The sequence below is a fragment of the Rhea americana genome, unplaced genomic scaffold (assembly GCF_003343005.1).
Source record: "Rhea americana isolate MKP2758 unplaced genomic scaffold, rheAme1 scaffold_115, whole genome shotgun sequence".
NCBI classification, from domain to species: Eukaryota; Metazoa; Chordata; class Aves; order Rheiformes; family Rheidae; genus Rhea; species Rhea americana.
In genome coordinates this window covers 1,316,966-1,324,731 of record NW_028185206.1, presented here as the reverse complement: position 1 = coordinate 1,324,731, position 7,766 = coordinate 1,316,966, and positions in this window count along the sequence as shown.

Sequence of the window (7,766 nt, the reverse complement as noted above, 5' to 3'; positions counted from 1 at the left end):
ATAGAGAGCTGCATTTCTCTTTTCCAGCTCTAAAGCTACTCAGAGTGGCCATTAAAGAGGCTTTCTGAATGACTACAGAGCAAGTTTCACTAAGCATGAGCTGAACAGAAAGTGGAAAAAAAGAAAAGACTAGCACCCATCCCACTTACAGCTCCATCTCTGTGACACTCATCAGAGACAGTTTCTGAAAATACCATGTTGGCAAGAAGGCTTTCCAGAAAACGGTCATGTCTGATATGGGAGAGAGCCATCTACACATGTTTACAAGCTATCCGAGATGTACTAGACCATCACGGATTTGGAAAAGCACCTTGTAGCTGCTTCTAGTAAAGGAGAGCAAGGGTACAATATAGGAGCTGACACTGAGTGTGCTCTCTCTCCCAAGAAAGCCCTGTTAATGCTGTTAAGTTTGCAATGAAGAGGAAAAATTTTTCCTTCTGCACCACACACACAGAAGTGCATTAATTACACTTCCAATGTGGCAGCTCAAGGGGAAACTGAGATGATAAGGTGGTGGTACAAAGGATGCAAGGTACCATACTATCCTCAGGTAGTTCAGCACAGTGCTATAACCAAAGCATTAACAGAGGTATGGAAAGTGACTGCTATGCAGCATTAGTGCCACTCTTTCCCGTATCTCCACAATACTCTGTTATAAACCATATATTACTACGGACAAGAGGAAACAGCTTGTAAATAAAACTCAGAATTTATTATTACTCTAGTTAAAGTCTTCACTGTCTAATTAGAATACAATTAGCTACTATTAGTTCAGTCGTAGTAACACCAACATCCGGAAAATAAGGTTAAGATTGATACCTAATACCTACCTCTTTTCTCCAGCCTTATGTTTAGCATTAGCATGCCTGTTTCATTCTGAGTCCTAAGTCTAATGCATAAGTCCTCCCTAAACTGAAAGTAGGTATCATACTGAGTCTTTGGTATGCTAATTTCTTTGCCGAGGGGAGGTCAGTGATGGTTGTAGTGTGGTTGCCTGTGCTTTGCTTGAGGCTATTTTGTATGTTTTCTTAAGAAAATTTGCTTTGTTTTCCCAGCTAAACTTTAAAACTTGGACACATGGTAGCTCTTCCCTTGAAGAAAATAGTCTCAATCCAGAACTTTACAACCACCAGTAAAATCTTTCTAATTTATCTCCTTTCAGAGTTAAATGGAGGAGTATATGCTAACATCAAACCCAATACCACCATTCCCCTGAAAAGGTAGGTTATAGTGGAAAAGGAGGAACATCACACATACACAGTGATTCTCCCCAATTACAAAGCTTCAGTGCTGCCAGTTTGCCCAGTGATAAGGAGGTATGCAATAACTGTCTGCACTGGCAGACCTTTTTCTAGTGCCCAGGGTGCACTAATAGGCCTTAATAGGGCTGTTCCAACAGAACTATCCTCACCTGCCCACAGGCCTAGCAGCTCCATTTCAGGTCAGTGCTAGGGTCATCAGTTCCTGCCCATACTATGCCACAAACTACCAGTCTCTAGCTCAGCCACAGCCATGCCTGTGCCTGGTCATGGACCCTGTTCATCTGGACCTTGACCTGCAGAGTGACTTCCTGGCTTGTCCTTGGACCTACCTTGTCCTTGAACTTGTCTGATGATCTAGGCTCTGGGCTGACCCTGGCTGCCACCCTCTCGGACTGTCTGGCTTGCATCACTCAGGTGGTGGGATGGTGAGGGCTCTGCCCGGTCAGCTGTTACCCAACCCAGAGAGCAGCTGGTCCTTGCTGTGCCCTGACACATTTCTTCATGGATGGTATTCAAAATGATAAGCTGAAACAGTTCAGGCAATAGTTACCCGACACAAAACACTCTTTCCCACTGCTAAGGGAAGCTAAAACTAGCTCAGGCCAAGAAAAGCCCAAGCAAGCCCTGAGACAATGCACCATCAGGTTAATATAAAGTCTTTGGCCTTAGGAAGACAGGAATAATGTGTACTGCTAAGTCACAGCAAAGCAACCCTCTGTTCAAGTTCAACTAAGACCAGAAGTGCTGCATTTCAGTGCATATGCATAGGAAGGTGGGCTGGAAGATTTTATCTGGATGGTAAAATCGATGTCCTTGGAAAAAAAGTCTAGGTGTTTATTGAGCAGCTCTGGCTAGACATGCTTGGGGGAAAGCCAGGAGTGAATGAGACATATCATTAATGCACAGAGATACCACCTTCTATCCTTCAATGTATACAGCTTGAGGATGTTACAAATATGTGTGYGCATGGTCTCTAGCATTGCAAGCAGCCCCATGATACTGATTAAATCTGTTGTATTCTGCAGAGGTGATAACGAGACTGCCTACTCACAGCTTATTTACTTAAGCTGTGTTTTGAATTCAACAGGTAAACTTAAGAATCAAGGATATGCATTATGAAGGGCAAAGAAGTATTTTTATTACTCTGACTCAGGCTGTTCAGATCCACTCAAACTAACGCTATCTCACATCAACTGATCTCACCACTGTGTAGAGGGGGCTGTGCCTTAGTTACGAAGTCCAGAAAGTCTGCTGCAGCTCCACAGAGATGCCGTGGAGATACAAGAGTCAAAGTGCAATTTCATGCTGGGTCTCCTCCAACCTAAGGAGGAAGGTTGACCCAAGGTTGGCCTTGTTCTCCTCTCCCATCTTTGTCCCGTGGCTTTCTCCACACCAGACTACTGGGTACCAGAACCATGTGCTACCATGTCACTGTGGCTTGGCAGCCCAAAAGAAAACTAACCTTTCCCCCGAAAGAGTTGTCCCACAACTGACCAAGCCATTTGAACTATCTCCTCCTTCAGCTGTATTGCTGCCAAGACCAGCACGTGGGAAGAAGAGTTGGACTAGCCCTTTTGGGGCTAGACTGGATCAGTGTGACATGAAACTCCAGACTCTTCAGCTCAGTCCACATACCCAAAGACCAGCTGCTACCATGCGGGAATGTGAAGTAATCCAAGAAGCAGAGGCTGTCATAAACCCTGGGAAGCTAGAGGCTTAGTTTCTCACGATAAAACAGAACTTATTCCTTATGAAAAATCTCCACAGACATCTGCGCTATTTCCTGTGCATTTCCTATTTCCTCCCAGGACAGTATGCTTCACGCTCTGCATGATTTCCACGTGTGAGGTTCAATATTTTGTAGGAAAACACTGTTGTTCCTGCCATATGGTATGATTAGATGGTTATGTGACAAAGCAGTTCAGGTGTTTGCAGGGATTCACTTTTAAGCCAAGTTTATATTTTGATTAAGGGCTCAAGAAAGCCAAAGGTACTTGGACTGCAGCGACCAAAAAATTTGCTGTGTCCTAGTTTCCTCCGTGGTGCTCAGGTGCCTCCTGCTGGAGAAAGAAAATGCAGCATGAAGAATTACTCGTCCCTTGCAAAGGAACCTGATCCGAATCCGTTCCCAAAATCCATCCACAGGAACACTGCATGGAGAGCAGCCGGAGCCCAGTAGTTTGCACACRAAATGGCCTCAACAGTCAGTGTTGCTGCATATGCTTAACTGCGCTTCCTAGGCAGCCTCCTTTTGGCTTTCCTAGAAAAGCAGCGCCTTCTTGGGTCCTACAAACCTAACTAGGATCCATGAAAGGTGATTCACGCAGGCACACAAGCTTCTCAGTCTGAGCTCAGAGAGCGGCTTCCTAACRACTGTTTCACTGGAAAGGGTAGACAGAAACTAAGGAAAAGCTCAGGCAGCTCAGCTTCTGTTTCATGGGCTTATTGGAGAAGAAAAAAAATGAAACCCAGCTAAAAGTTGTACTGCCTACCTCTCCACTCTGAAGTGCTCTCCACTCTGAAGTAATATAAAACCTCAGACGCAAAAGTTAGGACCTAAGTTGCTACAGACTCTGGAAGGCTGTCAGTCACAGGCTTAGGAGATTAACTGGAGAAGAAAGCAGCTTAGTTTCCTGGGGAGGGAGGAAAACACAAGAGAAACTCCAACTCATCCCTGCCAGAGGAGAAAATTTTGCCTGAGTGCTCAAAAGCAAAGAGGGTTTCCCAGGGTAGGTAGTGAATGCTGTATGTGCTCCAGGTGTGTGTGTGCATACATGACATGGTCAGCCTGTGGGACTTGAAGTCCAAGTGGTGTGCCTAAGGCCAAGGACAAATTCCCTAGCAGTGCTGGCCTGAACCCATTCCAGCAGCTGTACCTTCTGGGCAAGCAGATCTGTGGCTGTAGAAAAGAGGCTAGTGAGACCAAGAAGGTTCCTGTGGAGGAATAGAGGCAGTGAAGAGATGCACTAGTTTGTGCAGCAGTTCACACAGAAAGCGAACAAAGGTGTCTTCYTCTCCACTTATAGTAGAAGTGCACACACTTCCTCAGATATGGTTGAGCTGAGCGCATTCCCCAGTAGCTGCTGGAGTTGCTGTGTCAGCTGTATCAGAAGCTTCTACCCAAACAGACTTGTGGACAGTGGATGCAGCTCTGCATATCTCAGGTTTCAGGGAGTGCCTGGGTCTTCTCTGTGAGCCTGGGGCTGACAGTCAACTTTTCTGCGGAATGTGTGTTGGTGTTGATGAGCTGTGTTGCCAGGTAAAGGAGTTACAGGAGAAAGTAAGCAGGTAGCACAGCATCCGAGAAGACGAGTGGGAAATAGGTAGGATATTCTCAGCGACTCTACAATTTCAAGAAGCTCAACTCCCCAATTCTCAGTGACTCTACARTTTCAAGAAGCTCAACCCCCCACAGCAGTGGAGATGCGGATGGGCTCTGTGCCATTACAGTATGACAGTAAGTCATAACTGCAGATGATGAAGGCTGGAAACTGGTCACTTCTTGTATGAAGAGAAAGGCTCTTGCTCCTCCCGAAAATTTGCACTTGATGAACAGGTTCAGTGCCCTCCAAACTGAGGATGAGCTGGGCATCACTTCAAGAGAAGCAACTGGGCTGACGGACCCTATGCCACACAGGAACACCTGGAAGAACTGGGGAGCAATTGTGGGTGACTCCCTCCTGCAGGAGACAGAAGTACCTATCTGCTGACCTGACTTCTTGTCTAGAAATTGAATTTGAGATGTCATGGAAAGACTGCCAAGGCTTGCCCACTCGTCCAACTATTACCCCTTGCTGCTCAACATGGGCATCAACAATACACAGGCCAACTAGGAAAGTATTAAACAGGATTTCAGAGCTCTAGGGATGGTCACCTGGGCCCAGGTAGTTTTCTCCTCAATCTTGTCAGTGAGGGGGAAGGATGGGAAGGAGACAGATACTCCAAGTAGGTAACTGTGTTGCTGGTGTCAGCACAGGGTTTTGTTTTCTATGACCATGGGACCCTGTTCGAAGATTGACAAATAATTAAGAGAGATAGGATCCACCTAACCAAAGAACGCACAAGTGCCTTTGAAAACAGGCTGGCCTACCTGTTAAGGAGGGCTTTAAATTAGGAAAGACAGGGGAAGGGCGAGTTATAGAGACCATGCAGTTAGGAAAACGGGGCTCAAATGGGGATACCTAGAGCAGTTGCGTGCATCTAAGGATGTACCTACAAGACAAGACGGGAAWCCTCTTACACCCCTCCTGGGAAATCAGTATGCTAAAGTAAATCTCTGATGTGCCTGAAGTGGCTGTACAAAATGCATGCAGCATGAAGAATAAGCAGGAACAATTAAGAGATCTGGGCAAGGCTATGATCTCATTGCAATTATAGAGACATGGTGGGATAGGTCACATGACTGCTACTGTGGATGGCTACAGYCTCTTTAGGACAGATAAGCCAGGAAGGTGAAGTGGGGGAGTCACCCTTTACGTGAGAGAGCAACTGAAATATATGGAGCTCTGCCTGGACTGGATGATGATTGGCTCAAGAACTTACGATCAAGGATTAAAGGGCAGGCTAACATGGGTGACAGTGTTGTGAGTGTCTACTACAGGCCACCTGATCAGGAAGTCAGTGAGGCCTTCTACAGTAAGCTGAATGTAGTCTCACAATCCCAGGCCCTGGTTYTCATGGGGCACTTTAACCATCCTGAATGTTAAAAGGCAAAAATTTTCCATGTGCAGCTGAGAAAGTCAGTTGAAAGAAAGACACTGTGCTCTATCAGGATGCCCAGCACCTTCTGGCATTTCATAAACTTGTTCAAGCGCAAGATGTGTGAGGAACTGGCCTACTTGCATAGAAAAGGAGTAATATGGAGGAGTACATGAAGAAAGGTGTTTGGTGCCTGAAACGGTGTGCCATCTGAGTCACAGAGACTTTGAATCATCAGCAGAAAGAACAGGAAGGATGGTAGCACATCCTAAGAGGAGGCGAAGGACATAGTTCAGTGTTTCTCACTTTTGTGCAGAGAAGAAGATAATGAAAGTAGCACTCAAGATTCCTAACTCAGTATCACAAATCCAAGAAAACAAGGAGAGGAATTTGACTGAGCTTTCCATGAACTCATAATRACATACAGCACGCTGAAAGTTGAGGGAAGGAAGGCACAGGCAGAAGGGATCCTCAGGAGCAGCAAGAACTGTTAGAACTAATAAAGTCTTCAGGCAGCCTTTTCCTCCAACTGTGCAACAGCAGTATTCTGCTCTCTATCATGTTATCAGACATGATAATCCTGTCTATGTTGTTTTAGACACATTCAAACCCTTTTGTTGTAGAACTGGTTTATATATGGGGGCCCAAGAACATGTAAGCACAGAGCTTAACTGACCAGTGTGCAGCATCTGTCCCTGAGCACAGCCTGCACCAAGGGACATGCAGCTGRAGAGTACAGTTTGATAGCCTGCTTCATAGCAGCACATGCACACCAAACAAACAACAACAACAAAGAGCTACACAGCTAGGACCGAAGATGAGACCGGGGCTGTTCCCCACCTCTGCTCTCTGTGCAAATTTCTGGAGAGGGGTAGCTCACTGCCTGTGCCTTGAGTGTCTCTCAGCTCAGAGAAGGATGGAGATATAACCCCAGTGCTGTGCATGTTCAGTTGCGAAGAAAAGAATGTGATCAAGTCAGATATCTATCATAATAAAGCATCATAATAAGCATTTAGAAATTTCATCTCTAGTCTTTCTAGTAAGTGCATTTTAAGGTTTCTGCCACACTGAGTCCATTCAATATTTTAAAATATGTTTAAACATAGTTCCAACATGCTAACCTGCTAACCCATTTTTTCATAGAAAACTTTGATCACCCACACTAATACATAGCAATACTCTTCCCTAACGTTTGTCAATGCACAGAACTAGAGTAACAAAATAATGTAAGAGTGAATTTCCTCCATGAGGTAAAATAAAGCAGCAACGTAAGTCCAACAACTTCCGAGACGTCACTCCTAGTTATTAGCTAAGCCAGATTAAAAAAGAAAAGAAGAAAGAAAGAAGAAAAGTGTTAGGTGCTCAGGCTTCCAACAGAGACATTGCTACATGAATAGTCCGAATCGCGCCTGCTTTAGTGGAAGAGACAGGTCTCCTCAGGCAGGCCCGCCGCTGTCCCTGACGACAGACCCGGCCGCTGCCTCGCCGCCTGGGCCGGCCGCCGCGGCCACTCCCTGCTCCACGCCCGCCGCACCGCGAAACTCTCGCTGGGCACCGGGGACCGCGGCCCGCCGTTAGCCCAGCGCGAGGCGGCGACGCGGCAGGGCCGCGAGGCCGGGTGCTCCGCAGCCGTTAGGGGCGGGCAGCCGTTACGGAGCCGTTGGGAGCAGGAGCCACTGGCAGTGAGCAGCCGCTGGGCGCGGGCAGCCGCTGGGGCCGGGCAGCCGCTGGGGCCGGCAGCCGCTGGGGCCGGGCAGCCGTTGGGGGCGGGCAGCCGTTGGGGGCGGGCAGCCGCTGGGGGCGGCA